Here is an 18,513-nt window from a genome sequence, read left to right as displayed (position 1 = left end):
CTAGTTTCGGGTGTACAACATAATGATTTGATATTTATGTGTACTGTGAAATCATCACCACAGTAAGTTTGGTTAATATCATCATATATAATTACAGATTTTTTTTGCTTATCACGAGAACTGTTTAGATTTGCTCCCTTAGCAATTTTCTTTCCTTTTCTATTTTAATGTTTTTATTTTTGAGAGAGAGAGAGAGAGAGAGAGAGAGCACGAGCAGGGGAGGGGCAGAGAGAGAGAGAGGGAGACACAGAATCTGAAGCAGGCTCCACGCTCTGAGCTGTCAGCACAGAGCCCGATGTGCGGCTTGAATCCATGAACTGCAAGATCATGACCTGAGCCGAAGTCAGATGCCCAACTGACTGAGCCACCCAGGCACGCCTCTCTTAGCGATTTTCAAATATACTATACGGTATTATTAACTATAGCTGCTATGCTGTACATTACTTCTATTTGAGTCATTCGTGACTCCCCAAATGACTTTCTGATATTTTATTTTTAATTAGAAAAACATGATTTGAATGATTAGCTTCTTGATTTGGGGGTCAGATGCCTATTGCACTAGACTGTGCCTATATGTGTCAGGCTTTTATTTTTATTTATTTTTATTTATTTTTTTTAACATTTATTTATTTTTGAGACAGAGAGAGAGCATGAACAGGGGAGGGGCAGAGAGAGAGGAAGACACAGAATCTGAAACAGGCTCCAGGCACGGTCAGCACAGAGCCCGACGCGGGGCTCGAACTCGCATACCGCGAGATTGTGGCCTGAGCCGAAGTCGGACGCTTAACCGAGTGAGCCACCCAGGCGCCCCTGTATCAGTCTTTTAAAAATAACTGTAATGTAATTTGTGTAGGCTAAGAAACATAATATGTTGAGGTAGTACTTGAAGTAAGAATTGTAAAGATTTTCAGTAAGTATATTTTTTATAGTGTCATACAATATCCATAAGTAGCTGGAATAAGTGTGGGGGGGCTGGGTAGAATAGATGATGGGGATTAAAGATCGTACTTGTGATGAGCACTGGGTGATGTACAGAACTATTGAACCACTATATGACACTGTATGTTAACTACGCTGGAATTTTAAGTTAAATTAAAAAAATTTCATTCAACTGGAAAAAAAAAAAAAAAGCCCTGATGTTTTCTTGTTTTTCTCTGAAGTTTTGGTGGCAGGTGAGTAGGAGCTCATGTAGCCTGAAACATATCAGGAAGAGAGTGCATCACTAAATAGTAACATAAATCTAATTTCTGTTTCTAGCTCTGGCACTTGCTAGTTCTTTGAACTTGGACAAAAGGCTTTATCTTTTTTGAATCTCAGTTTCCCCACACTTAAGATACGGATGGTGATGCCTGTGTTGCTTCTGTGTTTTGAAGGTGAACAATGATACATAACGCATTCAAAGGGCTTAGCTCAGTACCTGACACAGAGTATGAGTTTAATAAAGGCATTGTAACTTCTTTTCATTTTTTATTTATTTTTTATTTTTAAAGTTTATTTATTTATTTTGAGGGGCGCCTGGGTGGCTCAGTTGGTTAAGCGTCCGACTTCGGCTCAGGTCATGATCTCACGGTCCGTGAGTTTGAGCCCCATGTCAGGCTCTGTGCTGACAGCTCAGAGCCTGGAGCCTGTTTCAGATTCTGTGTCTCCCTCTCTCTCTCTGACCCACCCCTGTTCATGCTCTGTCTCTCTCCATCTCAAAAATCAGTAAACGTTAAAAAAAATTTTTTTTTTAAAGTTTATTTATTTATTTTGAGAGAGAGAGAGAGAGAGAGGCAGAGAAAGGGAGAGAGAATCCCAAGCAGGCTCCTACTGTCAGTGCAGCGCCTGACATGGGACTCGAACTCACGAACTGTGAGATCATGCCCTGAGCTGAGATTGAGAGTTGGATGCTTGACCGACTGAGCCTCCCAGGTGCCCCTGTAACTTCTTTTTATATATTTACAGTCAAAATCTTTGTCCCCAAAGACTTCTTGTCTATGAGCACACAGCTAGAGTAGAAACTGCTTAGTGTATAGAAAAAAATTATAAACCAGAGTCTGGTTTTTACTGGTTTTTGGTTTTGTTTTGACATTTTCCTATTCAGTGGCTTCCCATCACATGTGGGATAGTCTAGACCTCTTGGTGTGGCTCACAGGCTCTTCCGGTCTGGTGCTCCTTTCTCTCTGCCCTCGTCTCCCATTTCACCCCCATAAGCACCCTGTGCTCCGGCTGTATGGCTGCCTGAGGGTCTGTACTCCCCCTGCCTGTGTGCTTTCGTGCAGGCTGTCCTGCTGTAACCCCCCTCTCCTCTTCTTGCGGAAGCAATCCAGCTCACCTATCCCTCGTGGATCCCTCATCCATCCCCAAATCAGCTGGACTCAGCCTCCTCCTTAGCCGTGCTCTCTCTTTGGCTTGAGATTCACACTTCCTCCTCTGTTCTCCCGCAGAACTTATTTTAGCGCTGATAGTATTACAATGATTATATCTCATAATGTTTTCTTCCCCACTGCAGTGCGTTCTAAGACTTCTATATCATAGGCTGTAGCATGCACAGCACTCTTGTGCACATTCAGTCCTCACAACCACGTTGTGAGGTAGATGTTTTTATCTTCAAGGTACAGAGAGGATCGCTGTGGCTCAGGAAGATCGAATTACTTTCCCAGAGTCACACAGTGAGAGGCAGAGCTGGGCCTTGACCTGGAGGATTGTTTTCTTTCTACTGCACCACACACCCCCTCGCATGTCAACATGTGTAGACATATTTGAAGGAAGGAATTTCCCTAACATTCTCTTTGGAAAATCTACTTAAATCTTAACCTTATTCTAGTTAATCCATAGTAAACTTACACATCCAGAATATGGATGGGCATCTTCAAGTAACATTAATGATCTCAGGTTCACAAATAGCTCAAAATAATTAGCAAGTTACTAAGAATTGAGTGGTTTCTCATAGCATGTTTTGAATTATACTAGGCTAATAAAGTCTGCTTTACAATAAGAGATAAATACAGGCTGTTTGGCAACGGGAATGTAATATACATGCACTGCCAGTGTGAATGATTTTTCTTTATGATCCATTTAGGGGAATGTAGTACTAGATGCATTGCTCTGTAGGGGGAGAGGAGGAAAGCCAATACTGTAATGTAATCAGATTTATACTGGGCAAGGGGTGCTTACATTAGCGAGGCACACTCAGGGATATCAACCGAGAGGTTCCCGTGACTGTAGAATGAAAGCTTAACTGTGACATGAATACATTTCTCACGGTTAAGTTCTACATTATTATTAGTAGGTTTATAGTTCATCTGGCTGAAGTTCCTTGAGTTGAAAGAAAGAAAGAAACAAAGAAAGAAAGAGGGAGAAAGGAAGGAAGGAAGGGTGAAGGGAGAAAAGAGGGAGGGAGGGAAGAAGGAACTTTTATGTATTTCTTTTTTTTTATTCTTTTTTTGGGGTAATTTTTGTAATTCTGTTTTTTTAATTTACATCTAAATTAGTTAGCATATACCGCAACAATGATTTCAGGAGTAGATTCCTTAATGCCCCTTACCCATTTAGCCCATCCCCCCCTCCCACAACCCTTCCAGTAACCCTCTGTTTGTTCTGCATATTTAAGAGTCTCTTCTGTTTTGTCCCCCTCCCTGTTTTTATATTATTTTTGCTTCCCTTCCCTTGTGTTCATCTGTTCTGTGTCTTAAAGTCCTCATATGAGTGAAGTCATATGATATTTGTCTTTCTCTGACTAATTTCGCTTAGCATACTACCCTCTAGTTCCATCCACATAGTTGCAAATGGCAAGATTTCATTCTTTTTGATTGCTAAGTAATACTCCATTGTATATATATTCCACATCTTCTTTATCCATTCATCCATCAGTGGACATTTGGGCTCTTTCCATACTTTGGCTATTGTTGATAGTGCTGCTATAAACATTGGGGCTTTTATATATTTCTAAAGATAACTTTGGTTTCAAAGCAGAATTATTAGCTATTTAGACAAAAATCAACAGATGATTTTATGTACCTTAGTTAACTATGACTGAATGGCAAGCTGTTGACAACAGTCTTAAAAGTATTTGGCTTTGTACATTATGTTATCAGACTTGTATTTCACAAAATTCATGTGTGCGTAATGATCCTTGGAGTAATATGAGAAAAGAGATTTTATGTAATATGAGAAGCTCAGGGCCACTGCTCATAAGGAAGTTTTTTTCTTCTGATTTCAGAACATTTTTTAGAGACAGAGACCTACTTAACTTACAATGGCTGCTTTACTTTAGCCAAATGTATCTCAGATGAGACAATTATACCCTGACTTAGAGTAATCGGCTTGAGAAAAAATTAAGTAAGATGTCTGTGTTGAAATGTAGTAACTCATTGTAGATAGGCTATGAAAACATTTTTCCCACGTGTGCAGGGCCTGCAATGAATCAGGCCCAGGAAATGAGGCAGTGCTTTGCTGAAACTCATAGAGCAGGACAACAAACAAGCAACTTCATCTTTCTTCTTGTTCGTCTTTCGTGTGGTGTTTGAGTAAATGTCCTCATGAAGGCCCTTTTTGTAGGGAGATATTTATGTTCTCTTAGTCTAATGAGGAGCATGATGTTGAAATGGATTGTTGGGAAGGGAAAGAAATGCCGTTTGCGAATGTGAATTTGAGCAGATTAATGTAAAATGGAATTTATTTTAGGCTAGTGCATTTTGTACTACGTTGGACGGTCCACATTTTAAATAAAATGATATGTGAAAGTTCAGGCTACGAAAATAATAAATAAACAGCTATCTTTAAAAATTATTTGCTTTACCAAGGTGTCTGTTACAGAATTTCTTTAAATCTTTCCACTGGTTTTCTTATCTGGCAAAATAACAGGTGCTTCCTTTCCTTTTATCCTAAGAAAATACTAAATATATGTTTTGTATGAAATGCCACCTGTGCCAAGCTCTTCAGGTGGGAAAGGTGTGTTTGGGGAAGAAATCTTTGGAGTACTGGATAGATATGATTATGGAAGCAATAAGGGGTAAGTTGGATGAGTATCACAGAATTTTCAAGTTGGAAGGGACTTTCTTTGTTCTTCATTTAATTTAAGACCAAAGTAGGAATTTCTTTAGTAGTATTTCTGAGACTGAGATCCCTAAGCGGGCTGAATTCAAACCCAAGAAGTTTGGGGATTTTGCCTTTAGGCTGTGAGTGGCTATTGAGTCTTGAGGGTGAGAGTACATGGCTGGAGGTCAAAGTGTACTTTAGGAGATCAGTCTGGCTTGGGGTGTAGGAAGACTTGAAAGGAGCCAGAAAGTGGAGCTGGGGAAACCAGTTAGAAAGGTTTGCAATTAGCTGGGTGTTGGGTAATGTTGGCCTGGATTAGAATTAAACAGTGAATATGAAAGTATGGGACGGGTGTGAACACCATCGAGGTGAAACGCTCAGCACGGCTCTGAAACTACTGAATCTGGATGATAATAGAGCGGCTCCAAGGTCTAGAAGCTGAGCTGATTGGGGTAATAGTGGTAGCAGCTATAATGTCCACGTTATTAACTCTCTTTTTATTTAGTGTGTTTTCATTAAGTATTAATAGCAACGGATAATAAGGCCATATATCGATGTACTTATGGTAAATTGTAGATATAATATGCTGTTCACAAAGAAACTCTTTTCTTGAGAACTTCATGTCATGGGAAGTACAGCACAGGTAGAGGGCCCATTTAAAAGTCAAATTAATCATGAGTGAATTGCGAGCCTACGATGACTCACCTCGTGATATTTTAAGCACAGCTATGGTAATCTGGAACTATTTTGGATATTTTCTTTATATATTTCAGATTTCAGTTATTTCTTTATAACACGTGAATATAATTTGTGGACCATAAGAGGGCGTGATACATTTCTGTAACAAGAGCAAATTACTTTGCTTTTGAAAACAACGTAGGCCAATGCTTTAGGAAAATGGCATTTGAATACAGAATGTTATCATTAATTAGACAAAGAACTAGGAAGGAGTGTGTGTTCTATTACCTTTGCCACCACACGAGGAGTTAACTTTCACGCAGTCCTGCCAAAATGCTGGTGAATGGTTAACCATCTGTGCGAAGCCGTGTAAAACCATGTTCAGCCCAGTTACTGTGTCATTTCAAACAATGCTCGCACGTTTTGTTTAGTGTTATCTTCCAGATGATGTCTTTTAAAAGATTAAAAAACCCTCTATGCCTTCTGGATAGACATTACTTGGTGGAGGGCTTGATAGGGAAACACGGGTCCCTGTAGTTAGGCTGTTACAACATCGAACTTTATTATTTACTGAGTATCCATCCAACGGAGGCTTTCATTTTATGGGATCTTTTTAGACATTATTCATGTTCAGTGGGTTAGATGACAAGCGTAGTGATGTGATGTAATGTTTACTTTTATTCATCTGTTCAGTAAACACTGAGTGCTGACCACGTGTAGCAGGCTTGTTGTTACGGGGACAAAGGTTGAATAGATTGAGCGCCTTGAAGAAGCATGTGGTGCACTGTGCTTCTCCTTGCTGGTATCACGTGAAAGAAAGCGACGTGGGATGCAGATTTCATCCTTCTCATGAAATGAGTTGAAGTCCTTAACTACACAGGGGCCTGCTCCTGATTTGGGTGTCCAACCGAAAATCCAACCACAATATGACTGAATATGCTGTCTCGAGTATCTCTTCCCATTTCAGTTGTAGGGAGGTGAAGAATGAGAGTGTGTTCTCTAGAATATTATTTGCAAAGTGAGTTATCTGTTCCGTTTGACTGTAAAAATCAAACATTTTGGTAGGAACTTCCCTGGAGTCAGGTGTCTCCTTGCTGAACCTCTGGTAATTTTTTTTTTTTAATGTTTGTTTGTTTATTTTTGAGAGAGAGCATGAGCATGAGGGGGAGAGGCGGAGAGAGAATCCCAAGCAAGCTCTGTGCTGACAGCACAGCCCCAACTTGGGGCTCGATCCCACGCGCTGTGAGATCATGACCTGAGCCGAAACCAAGAGTCGGATGCTCAACCCACTGAGCCACCCAACCGCCTTTCTTGTGATTTTTTTTTTTTTTTTTTAATCCTTGAGTTCCCTCTCATCCTTGGGCATTGCCTGCTTTAATGAGCCTTCTGAGTTCCTCCAAGTGTGTGTTAGGTGCTCTGCGTAGGGTGCTCTTGGCATCTTTATGGCCAAACGATGTTTCTGACATATTTTAGGCGCTCAGTAAACAACTGTTTGAGTTGGTCATGAACGAATGAATGAGTGGTCATTTCCAATATAAAAAAAACACATGCAGTACCCTGAATTAGAAGAATTGCTCAGTGTTCAGGGAAATCAGCCAGAGAGGATGGAAATAATGGCTCTCTCTAGAGGGAGGCGTGTATATGGTGTTTGCGGGCTCCATAGTGTTTTAGTATTGTGTTTCTAAGAGAAATTCTGCTTACTTTATGATGGTGAGTGAATGAAACCATGTAAAGTCTGAGAAAGAGGAATGAGATTACTAAAAAAGCTTCTGAATGGGATTTCTACCCTTTTATAGCCAAGTCCCCAGTGTGGAATTTTGATGGAAATGGTGAATGAAGAATAAGAAAAGTACACGCATTATCCGGCAGTAACTCTGTTTCTCTGACAAATTCAGACCGCTTAGTTATTAGGAATAAAAGCAAATCATCTCTGGGGTCTTTTTTTTTTTTTTTTTTTTTTTAGCAATTAGGTGATGGTTACACCCAGAGAAAATAATTAAATTATGGTTCTTCACTCGATATTAATGCTATTATACTTGTCCCAACACAAAAGTTTCTAGGAAGTTCCTGATATCATAGTAGCTGATGATCTCTTTTGCTCTATTTTCTTGGAAGATTATTAGTTTGATATTGTAAGGCTTTATAATCTTAAAATATTCCAATTAAGTGGAAAATAAAACAGCTCTGCAAGCAGTGGCATTTGCACTATATAGTCTAAGACAGAAAAATAATTTTTTCCCTTGGATTGTGTATGTACAGTTTTGGCTTCTGGGAACTTTGGTTTTGTTTTTGCCAGGAGTGTGGGGATAAGCTTACTTTATTCTGGGTCAGTTACATTTTGAAAACTAGGGCAAGATAAATCCAGGGTCATTTAGAGTCCTGTTAAAGTAGGTTAACAAAGATCTCATTCATTCCTTATAGAAATCAAAATCCTTTTTAATTAGCCCCTTGGGAGATACAAGATTTTACTGAGCTTTTGTGTATGTGTATGTGTCGGGAGGGAGTGTAATTATTCAGAGCTTGAAGTAGTATATCAGGAAAAATAAAACTCAAAATAATTTCCCCTTGAAAATGGGGAAGTAAGAAGTCAGTATAAGAGATTAATTTATAACCATTTGGTGGGTTTAGTGTGTGATTTTACCCTCTAAAAATTAGAGGTTATTCTAAATGTGCCTCTTCAAGAGATTACTTCCCTCGTCTGATTTCAGTGTTGGTGATTACAATTTCTGTGATGGCTGTGTTTTTCTAAAACATTCACGGAAGTTTTGGTAGAAGGTAACTGTGTTTGTTGTTCTCAATATGTATGAGAACTGAAGATTACTACCACCAGGTATTTTTAGAATCAGTTAAAAATAGTAGATAAAAGGATATGAATGATTTATCAGAGAAATGAAATGTTCAACGTTCTAAATGTGTATATTTTTGGAAGAGAGACATGAGATTCTGGGTAAATACTCTCTCCTGGTCATTGACTGTGCGGTGATGCGTGCTGAGTGAGCATAGAGAGAAGATGGCAGCAGAATGGCCACACACGCTTGCTCTCTGCCTTCCGGGGCGGGGCAGCACTCACTGGTCATGCCTTGGTCTTTTCTGTCTTTACTGCACAGCGTGTACCAATTACATCAACAGCTAAATATTATAAGATGAAGGGCACTTGGCTCAAATCAGAACACAGTCTTTATCAAGTTTGAGTCATATTTAAGATCATTCCCGAACATTGGTATTGTTGGCCCTGTCTTCAGTTGCGTAGGATTATTATGTAGTGGGAACGAGTTCTGCTGTGTGTCCCTGTCTGCCTCCGTCTGAACGTCTACTCGGCAGAACTTCTGGTGTGGTTTGATGTCTTCAAAACAAAATGTTTCAAAAGTATAGGTGAATTCACACTTAGCACTTTATCACACAGTTAGGTTTTTATGAATACGGGCAAATCTGTTCACTGACATGTTCATGCAGCATGTTTCCTGACACGCTACTCTGTTTCAAGCACTATTTTGGGTTAAGAGAAGACTGAGGTGAACAACTCCAACGAGCTTCATATGCGCACAGTGCTTGTATTTCAGTTAGAGAGACAAAGAGTAAATAATGAAAAATACCAACACATGATAGGTGCTATGGAGAGGATTAAAAATGGGTTTATGCGATGACTTCCTGGTGAAATGTTTAGGAAACTCAGAGAGGATGGAAATATGGATCTCGTCAGACATGAGGCAGTGAGGTATGTATATGGTGTTTGTGGGTTCAATAGTGTCTTAGTATTGTGTTTCTAGGAGAAATTCCGTTTGCTTTGTGATGGCGAGTGAATGAAACCGTGTAGAGTCTGAGGTGGTCAGTGAAGGTCTTTGAGGAGGAGACATTTAAGGAGGAATTGCAACACAAAGGAGCTGCCGAAAAAGAACAAAGGAAGAGCATTTCAGTCTGAAGCAGTAGCTCAAGGAAAAGCTCAAAGATAGAAACAAGCTGGGTGAATTCATGGAGCCTGGTGTGGCTGGAATATATGGGCATGAGATGATGCTGGAGAGCGAGGCGAGGCAGAGCTGGATCAGGCAGGGATTCGTCAGCTCTCAGGTAAGGTGTGTGGATGGGAAACCATTGGAAGGTTTTAGTCAGGAGAGTAACTCGATCTGATTTACGTGTTCCGAAATATCACTCCGGCTGCTGGGTGGGGAGGGGATTATCTGGGAGGAGGGAGGGGAAGCAGCAAAGCCAGTTAGGATGCTTTTGTTGTAGTCCGGGTAAAATATCACAGAAGTTTGGATAGTAGTAGTGTGATAGCAACGAGATAAAGAATCATGGATTTTTAAAGGGATATTTGTGAGTGTTGAGACTTCCGGAGTGAGTAATAAGAGAGATCAAGGATAACTTGTCAATTTTTGCTTAGAGCGATTGAATTGTCGGTTATGGAATTTATTGCGATGAAGAAGACTCACAGACAAAGTTGTGGGGAGATCGAGAGTTTATTTTTGCCATGATAGATATGAGATGCTTATTGGATACCAAATGGACATGGCAAGTAGACAGTTAGATGTAAGGATCCAGAATTCTAGGGAGAGTTACAGATCTGGGAGCCATAACATGTGGCTGGCACATTTACGATGAAAACCATGGCCCGGAAGAGATCACCTGTGGAAAATGTGTAGCTAGAGCAGAACTTTTGGATCTTTCAGTGTTTAGAGGTGAAGCGGAAGAGGAGGAAACGTAAAGCACACTGAGAAGCAGTAGCCAAAGCCAAAGAAGGAAAACCAGGCAAGTCTGATAACCAGATGAAGGTATTTCAAGAAAGGGGTAAAGTCAATTGTATTGAAGGGAAATGGCCACTGGATTGGGCTCATAGAATTAGTTGGTGGCTCTAACAGGGTTCGCCACACTCAAATGGTGGAGTGACTGGAGTGGGTTGAGGAAAGAATGGGCAGTGAGGAAGCAGAGATGGTGAATTAATCAATACCTGGAAGAAATTTTGCTGTGAAGGGGAACAGAGATATCAGGTACTTGCTGAAGAGAAAGGTAGGACTTTTTAAGGTAAGAGATACTACTCCATTACTGGTTATGCTTTTTCTAAGCGTAGGTTAATTTCCTTAGATTCCCCATTCATTTATGTGTTCATTCATTATTTGACAAGTGCTTCTGAACACGTGTGGTGTACAAGACACTACTGAACACGGGGGATGACACATAGAGGGTGCTGTCCTAAAATGCACATTCTGATTACAGGGGGACAGGTACATAGACTATTACAGGATGATATGGCTGTGCCGCAAGAGAGAGAAGGTGTGGTTTTCTAGAAGTACAGAGTAGGAGCACCTACCAGTCTTGTGGGGCAAGGAAGGCTTCCCAGAAGAAGTGATTTCTAAGCTTAGACCTAAAGTATGTTAGCACATGAAAGGGGTGGAAATGAGAAGAGCGCTTCAGGCAATGGTAACAGCATATTCAAGCCAGAAGGGGGGGCCATACGTGGCACATTCTTGGAAACGGATGTTCAGTGAGACTGAGTATTACAGTTTGAAGAAGAATATGAAGAGATGAAGCTATAGAGGGTCACGTAAATATACAGGGGTTTGAATTTTTTCCTAAGACCAGAAAGAAGCAATTGAAGGGTTGTGAGTAGAGACGTAATCAGAACTGGGTTTAGAAATCACCTAGACTGCAGTGTGGGGTGTGGTCTTGAGGGAGTGAATGTGGAGACGGAAAGGCCAATTGAAGTCAGTTAGGGTGGTCCAGCCGAGAGATAATGGCATCCCGATCAAGGAGGTGCCAGTGAGGATGGAGAGAAATAGGTATCAAGAGATATCTAATCGGTACAATTTTCAGGACTTTAAATCTTTAAAATCTTCTTATTTTTAGCTTTATTGAGGTAAGCATTAGGGCTTTTTGAATGACTGGGTATGGGAAAGTGAGGAGAGGGAAGTATCAAAGGTGACTCAGGCTTGTTCTTAGGCAGAGGAGTGGATGATGGAACCAGTCACTGAAAAAAAATGCAGAGCAACTTTGCTGGGGAGGGGGTTGGTTAGAGATGATGACTCCCTTCTGGCAATGTTGAGTTTGAAGGGTCTGGGAATAACTAAGTGGGGATACCCAGAAGAAAATGGGATATATAAACACGAAACTCAGGAGAAGCAGACACTTGGGCTGAAGATAAAGTTTCGGAAGCTCATTAGTATGTAAGTAGTAATTTGTTCTTATGGAGTAGATGAACATATCTAGAAAAAGAGAAGGCAGGATATTACAGAGATAGAAAAAAAAAAGCAAAAGAAGCTTATAACAGAGTCTGGGAAGGTGTGCCCCTAGAAGTAGGAAGAAAACCAGGCAAGTGACATGGAAGCCAACAAAGAAGAATGTTCCAAGATGGAAAGGGTAGTAAACAGCATCGGAAGGTTCAAGGTATCCAAGTCTGAGAAGTATCCACAGGGTTTAGCAATGGGAATATTACAGGTAGCCTTGCTCAGAATTAACTGGAATGGTTGGGGTAGAAGTCAGCTTTTAGTGACTTGAGAAGTGAGTGGTAGGTAAGGACATGAGGACAGCCAGTGTAGATCATATTTTCAAAAAGTTTGGGTTTAAAGCGGGGGAGAGACATCGGGTGGTAAGCTGGAGCGGCCATGGATCTGACATTTTGGCTGATTTTTAGTCATGACAAAAAGAACATGGTTTTTGGTATCAGACACATCTGGATTTGACTCTCCTCTACCAGATGTGAGATCTAGAGCACAGTGTATAGGACACAGTGCACTTTCAATAAATGTTTAATGAATGAGTCATTAAAAATCCTTCATCTTCGGGGCGCCTGGGGGGCTTAGTCGGTAGAGCGTACGACTCTTGATTATGGTTCAGGTCACGATCCCAGGGTCATGGGATCAAGCCCTGTGTCAGGCTCCACGCTGAGTGTAGAGCCTGCTTAAGATTCTCTCTCTCTGCCCCTCTTCCCTGCTCATGCGTGCGCGCTCTGTCTCTCTCTCTTTCAAAATAAATAAATAAATAAAATCCTTCATCTTCTGGGAGCTACATTTTTCTCCTCCACCAAATGCCTACCTGACCACTTCATTGGAAGGCTTGAATGAAATGGTGCCGTCGTTCCTTACCGTGAATTCCTACTTATTCTTTGACACGAGTTGTTTCAGTAAACCTTCTGAGCCCCTCCAAGTGTGTCTTAGGATTTATATTGAGTTACACTATATTAATATCTCAGAGTTTGTTATTTCATTACTATTGTTGCTAGGCCCTTCCCGTTCCCTTGTGTTGGCTCAAGAATAAGTCACCCACATGAATCAGTCCAGTTACAGAGATGTTTCTCAAAGTGAGCTGTGTGGACCCCTTGAATCAGAATCTCAGGGAGGTGGGACACAGAACTCTGAACTTAAACAGTGGCCCTGAATCCTGGGTTCAGTAAGAATCCTAGGTTTGTAATCACAGCACGGATGGCTTGAGTGTGGTCTGGTCAGAGCTCAGGCTCACACGTCGTGATCTTCAGGAGAAAAGCACTCACAGTTTTATGTGGCAGATAAGAGGCAGTAAGGAGTAAGAAATAGGTGTTAAAAGAAATGTAGTCATTTCTTTGATCTGTTCATTCCGCGGATATTTATTGAGCAACTCAGATGAGTCAGAAGAGGGTGAGAAAGAGGAGAGACAAATAGCACCCCAAGATCTAGGCATTTTATCTGTACCCTGGGCTCTTCTGCTAGAAATACGAGATTTGCTTACGCAGGAGCCGGGAGCTATGTTCCAGTGAGGCTGGAGACAAAAGCCTCAGTGTGGAAAATCTCAGGTGTTGCACAAGGGTGTGGTTCACTCATGTGGCAACACGAAGTCGCTGGGTGCCACATGCCAAGGCTCAAACTATAAATCATTTGTTGTATGTCATCTGTTTCCCCAATAAACCCGGTGTTTAAATCTCCACATTGGCTGGGCGAAAAATAGAAAGAGAACCCCACTCCTTTCTCCTCCAGTCATTCAGCTATTCATTCAACAAGCGTTCTCTGGATTCTTTCAACATGTGGTAGGTGTTGCCGGCAAAATGAGGAACAGAGTCAGAAAATGCTCTCGTGGAGCCAGTAGGCGAATGAGGAGACAGATAGTAATCAAATAATCTCACAGTAGTAGCTAATATTTTGGCGGGGCGGGGGGGGGACAGCTTTATTGAGATGTAATGTGGGATGTGAGTCATGTACCATGCAACTCCCCCATTTAATATGTACAATCCAGGAGTTTTTAGTATAGTCACAGAGTTGTGCAACCATTATCGTGTTTCATTTTACAACATTTTCGTTACCCTATAAAGAAACCCCATACCCTTTAGCTGTCATCCCCTAAACCCTCCACCCTCCTTCCCCCCAGACCTAGGCAGCCACGAGTCTTCTCTCTGCTTCTATGGATTTCCTTCCTGGGACATTTCATAGAATATGTGGTCTTTTGTGATTGGCTTCTTTCACTTAGCATAATGATTTCATGTTTCTTTTATATGATAGCCAATATCTATTTGTGTTAGACTAATCATAGTCTACGCCAGGGATTGGCAAACATTTTCCATAAAGGGCCAGGTAGCAAATATTTTAGTCTTTGAGGTCTATATGGTCTCTGTCGCAACTATTCAGCCTTGCCATTTTAGCATGAAAATATCTACAGGCAGTAGGAAAACAAATGATCGTGTCTGTGTTCCAGTAAAACTTACTTACCAAAACAGGCTGTGGATCAGATCTGACCTTCAGGTTATGATTTGTTGACCTCTGGTTTATGTCAGTCTAAATACTTAATCCTCCTAACAACTCTGGAGGTAGGTACTCATAGCCCCATTTTACAGTTGTGAAGACAGAGGCACACAGATAACACGTGGTGTGTAGGGGAACTCAGGTAGTCTGGCTCTAGAGCCAGTGCCCTCAACTGGTCAGTGATTACAAGTTGAGGCAAAGTGCTAAATGGGGCAGGGGTACAAGTATGACTCCATGAGAGCAAATAACAAAAGGGAGATTTGACTTAGGTTTCCTTCAGGATGAGCCATGGAGCTGTGACCTGAGGTTGACTAGGTGAGGGGAGGCGTGTTGGTACAAAGGGCTGATGAGCAGGAGGGAACGTAGCTCGTAAAAGTCCAGGAAGAAGACAGAATGGCTGGAACCCTGGGTGCTGGGAAAGGAGGAGAGCTGTGTGCGTTGAGGCTGGAGAGATGCCCCGGGGTGGACCACACAGCATCTCTGTGGCTGTGACCAACGTCGCTCCTTAACCTCAGAGGGGAGAGAAACCGTCAAAGTGTGGAAAGGGTAACCCAGTAAGATGGACCAGCTGAAGCAGAGGATGGGTCGAAGGGGGCAGAGCAGACCTGGTTGGCCATGGGAGGAGCAACCATGGAGGATGGCGGATAGGGCAGGAGGGCTGGGGGAGCCAAGGGAGGGGGGTAGGAAGGGAGCGGGTACCAGAGCTACGTGGGGGCAGATTTCACCTGGTTTATGGCAGGCTGTCCTTGGAGATGGCGAAGGATGGCGCTGTCAAATCTATGAGATGGAAACTCCAGTGAGGACAGTTCTGGGGAGAGGGAGAGAGGAAGAGTGCGATTTTAGTCCTGAGATCCGGAGTTTGATGGGCAAGTGCTGTGTTTTCCGTAGGGAGGACACAGGTTCTCCAGGGGAGGAAAAGTGAAGTAAAAGAATGCTGTCGATGGTTGCATACTGTATTATGAGTTACGTTAGTCAGGAGTTAGCTTTTAAACCCCGCTTTTCTCCTTCAATGGGCGAGATCTCAGTCTTGGTCCTACTTGCCTTACTGGCTTGTTTGTTTGCTTATAGTTGGTTGCAAGAAAATGTGTAGTAAAATGCCCCCCTGCTTTTTTTGTTAGTTAATAGTTTCCCCTTTTATAGGTGAGTAACATCCTTTTCCTGTTTATTCTTCAAATATTTTAGGCTTTTCTTGTTTTGGTTGCGCGTGCCTGTGTATTTTTATTCCCTTAATTTGCTTCTTTATTTATTTCTGTTTGTTGTCATCTCCATGAACAATAAAAGAGGTGGCCTTGTTATTTTTAGTCCCCTTTCCATCCAGAGCAGCTTGATTAAGATTCTTTGAGACGGCCAAAATGTGTTGCATTATTTTCTGAATGTAGTTATCCTTACCACTTGCGTCCCAGTGAACAGTGAGTTGGGTCTCGTTACAGTACATGCACTTTTGTTCGAGGCATTTTATTTGTTGAAGAAAGAAATTGTCCAGGTGTTATTAACACAAGGACTAGGGTAACACATAGGCCTAGTAACTGCTGCCAGTAAATTCTTCTTCTCCATACAGTAAGATAGTTTGATCCTTCATTAATACTAACTCTTTCTTTCTTTCTTTCTTTCTTTCTTTCTTTCTTTCTTTCTTTCTTTCTTTCTTTCTTTCTAATTTTTTAAATGTTTCTGAGAGAGAGAGAAAGAGACAGAGTGTGAGCAAGGAGGGGCAGAGAGAGAGGGAGATACAGAATCTGAAGCAGGCTCCAGGCTCTGAGCTGTCAGCACAGAGCCCAACACGGGGCTCGAACCCATGAACCGCGAGATCATGACCTGAGCCGAAGTCGGACGCTCAACCGACTGAGCCACCCACACGCCCCTAAATCTCTGCTTTTTTAATTGCCAACTTAAAACATGAAGTTGTGTCATGTTCATTCCTTTAATTTACATATGCATACGTTCATTCAACAAATATTGACTGAGTGCCTTCTACTTGCGAGGTATTCTACAAGCTAGCGGCCCAGTGACCAATCAAACAAATCCTTGCCCTTTTAGAATTTATGTTTTTTTAAAATATTTAATCTATCTAGAAGGATGCACAGGGAACGGTTAATTAATGTTGTCTCTGGGAAAGGAAAATGGGAAGTTAAGATTAACTTTTGAGTCCCGCTTGAAAAATGTTTTATGAGTATTATATAGTACTTTCTAATCACAATAAGAAAAAAAACCCAGTGAAGTATTGTGGAAGACTAGACCCAGAAGAGATTATATCTGTTTCTCTTTAGCCAAGGGGGCATTTGAACAGAGTATGTCTTCTTTTAGCAGATGTGGCTTGAAGAATGCCCAGCACGTCTACTGTGCTGAGTGCTGGGGTTGTTATGAATGCGGAGGGACATGGGAGGATTGGCCATTCCAGAGGGTACACAGCATGGGAATGCAGAAAAGAGTGAGACTTTTTTTTTGAATGAAACTTACCTGGGGAATTGTAGATATTCTAGTTTGCTGGGAAAGCAGGGTACGAGCAGAGAAGTCATGGGAGACGAGTCAGGAAAAAAGCAGATTGGAGCCAAACTGTGAACGACCTAGAGTGTTAGGCTAAGAATTTAGAGTTTATTCTCTAAGGAATTGAGGAAGGATCAAGAGATTTTAATGGGGAGAGTGGCAGATCAAAGGAGGGAATCCGGAGCCAAGTGCCATAAACCTGGTAGCAGCAAGCCAATAATAGACGGGGAAGAAGTTCCTGGATAGGAGATTGCAGAGCTTCCTCAGTGAACTCCTGCAGTAGAGAGGACATTCTTGGATGAGCCACACTGTGATAACGCGTGGCTCTGTGTTTAAGTGAAAATGTCCATCAGTGATTCTCATATCTGAGAATTCTCGTATTTGAACTCTTACCGCAGGGCAGAGCTGCTGGAGTCAACATTTTAATTAATTAATCAATTAATCAATTTGGAGTCAACATTTTGGATGAATTCGGGTGCAGCTGGTCTAGTAGCTGTGGTAGTTTTACAAGGAGCTTTATAATGAACTTAAAATCCATACTCTTTCATTATGCTCAACTCCATTTGTTTTCATGTAAATTCCCTTCCAGCTAAGGATATGTGCTGCCAGCTCACAAATGGCAGATTGAATAAGAACAAACTCAGGGATTAAATGTATTTTTATGGTAATGACCATCTAGAGGAAACCTTTGCCTCCTAGGTCTTGCTTCTCAAATTCGGTCAGATATTTTCCAAGAATGATAAGGATATCTGTATGGGCCTGAGTAAAATTCACTGACTGCGTTTTCCTACGTTATACATATTTCTTCTTTGCCTTAAAAATCAGGATGGAGAACTTCTCATTCTCCATTCTCTCTTGGCATTTTACAGAGAAATCCATCATTACAATAGATTTTCTTATTCTCTTTAATTCTTTCCCTTTTTTATCCCTAACATTGGCTGATTCTATTCTTCTACGTGCCGTTTTGAGAAGAGTCTTATTGTTTTATTAGAAAGTTCTCCCCAGAAATTACAAAATAAAATCCAGCAGCCAAAAAAAAAAAAAAAAAAAAAAAAAATCTCACTCAAATTAAGTTGCTTTAAAGCAGTTGGTTCTCAATTATTTTTTTCCCAATGGGTCAGCCTTTGAAAAGAACAAATGACTAGTTATCCTGCCATAGGGTGAGTTATTTGGCTCTGGTTCCTGCTGAATTAATACCGCTTTTCAGGGATAAGGCAGTAAGAAAATGTGAGAAAAGTGTGTCAAGGGATAAATAAAATGGCACGTACTAAACCATTTAATTCAGCCATTACAAAGGTGTTTAATTGTCCTCGGGACATCTTTGTTTGCTGTTAAGCAAAGGGTCCTTGTTGCATTTGAAGGGTTCTGGTTTCTAGGATGACGAGGTGTTCTGTAAATTTGGACAATGAGTTAGTTAAAAGCCATGAAGTTTCTTTTCTAAATCCTTTTCTGAAGATCTCATTTGTGCTCCGTTTCCTTTGCTAACTGGAGAGGACCGGTGGGGATTTGTTCTGACTGCTTCTCTTATTGTTTCCCCCCAGGTTTCGATTAGATTTTATCAAATTAGGACAGGAATAACTTAGGGTTTTCATTGGAAACATTTTGATTATTTTCAGTTTATGTCCCTTTCGGGATATGT

The 18,513-nt window shown here is 41.2% G+C and overlaps 1 protein-coding gene across 11 annotated transcripts in view; it reads left to right on the top strand.

The window, feature by feature from the left end:
- Positions 1 to 18,513, top strand: part of SYNE2 (spectrin repeat containing nuclear envelope protein 2) — a 342,816-nt gene that overhangs the window by 57,143 nt on the left and 267,160 nt on the right. The gene's annotated exons all lie outside the window — the stretch shown is intronic.

The sequence above is a fragment of the Puma concolor genome, chromosome B3 (assembly GCF_028749965.1).
Source record: "Puma concolor isolate L17-30 chromosome B3, mPumCon1.1.hap2, whole genome shotgun sequence".
Taxonomy (NCBI): Eukaryota; Metazoa; Chordata; class Mammalia; order Carnivora; family Felidae; genus Puma; species Puma concolor.
Note: the sequence above shows the minus strand (reverse complement) of the source record. Positions and strands in the feature narration are given on the sequence as shown.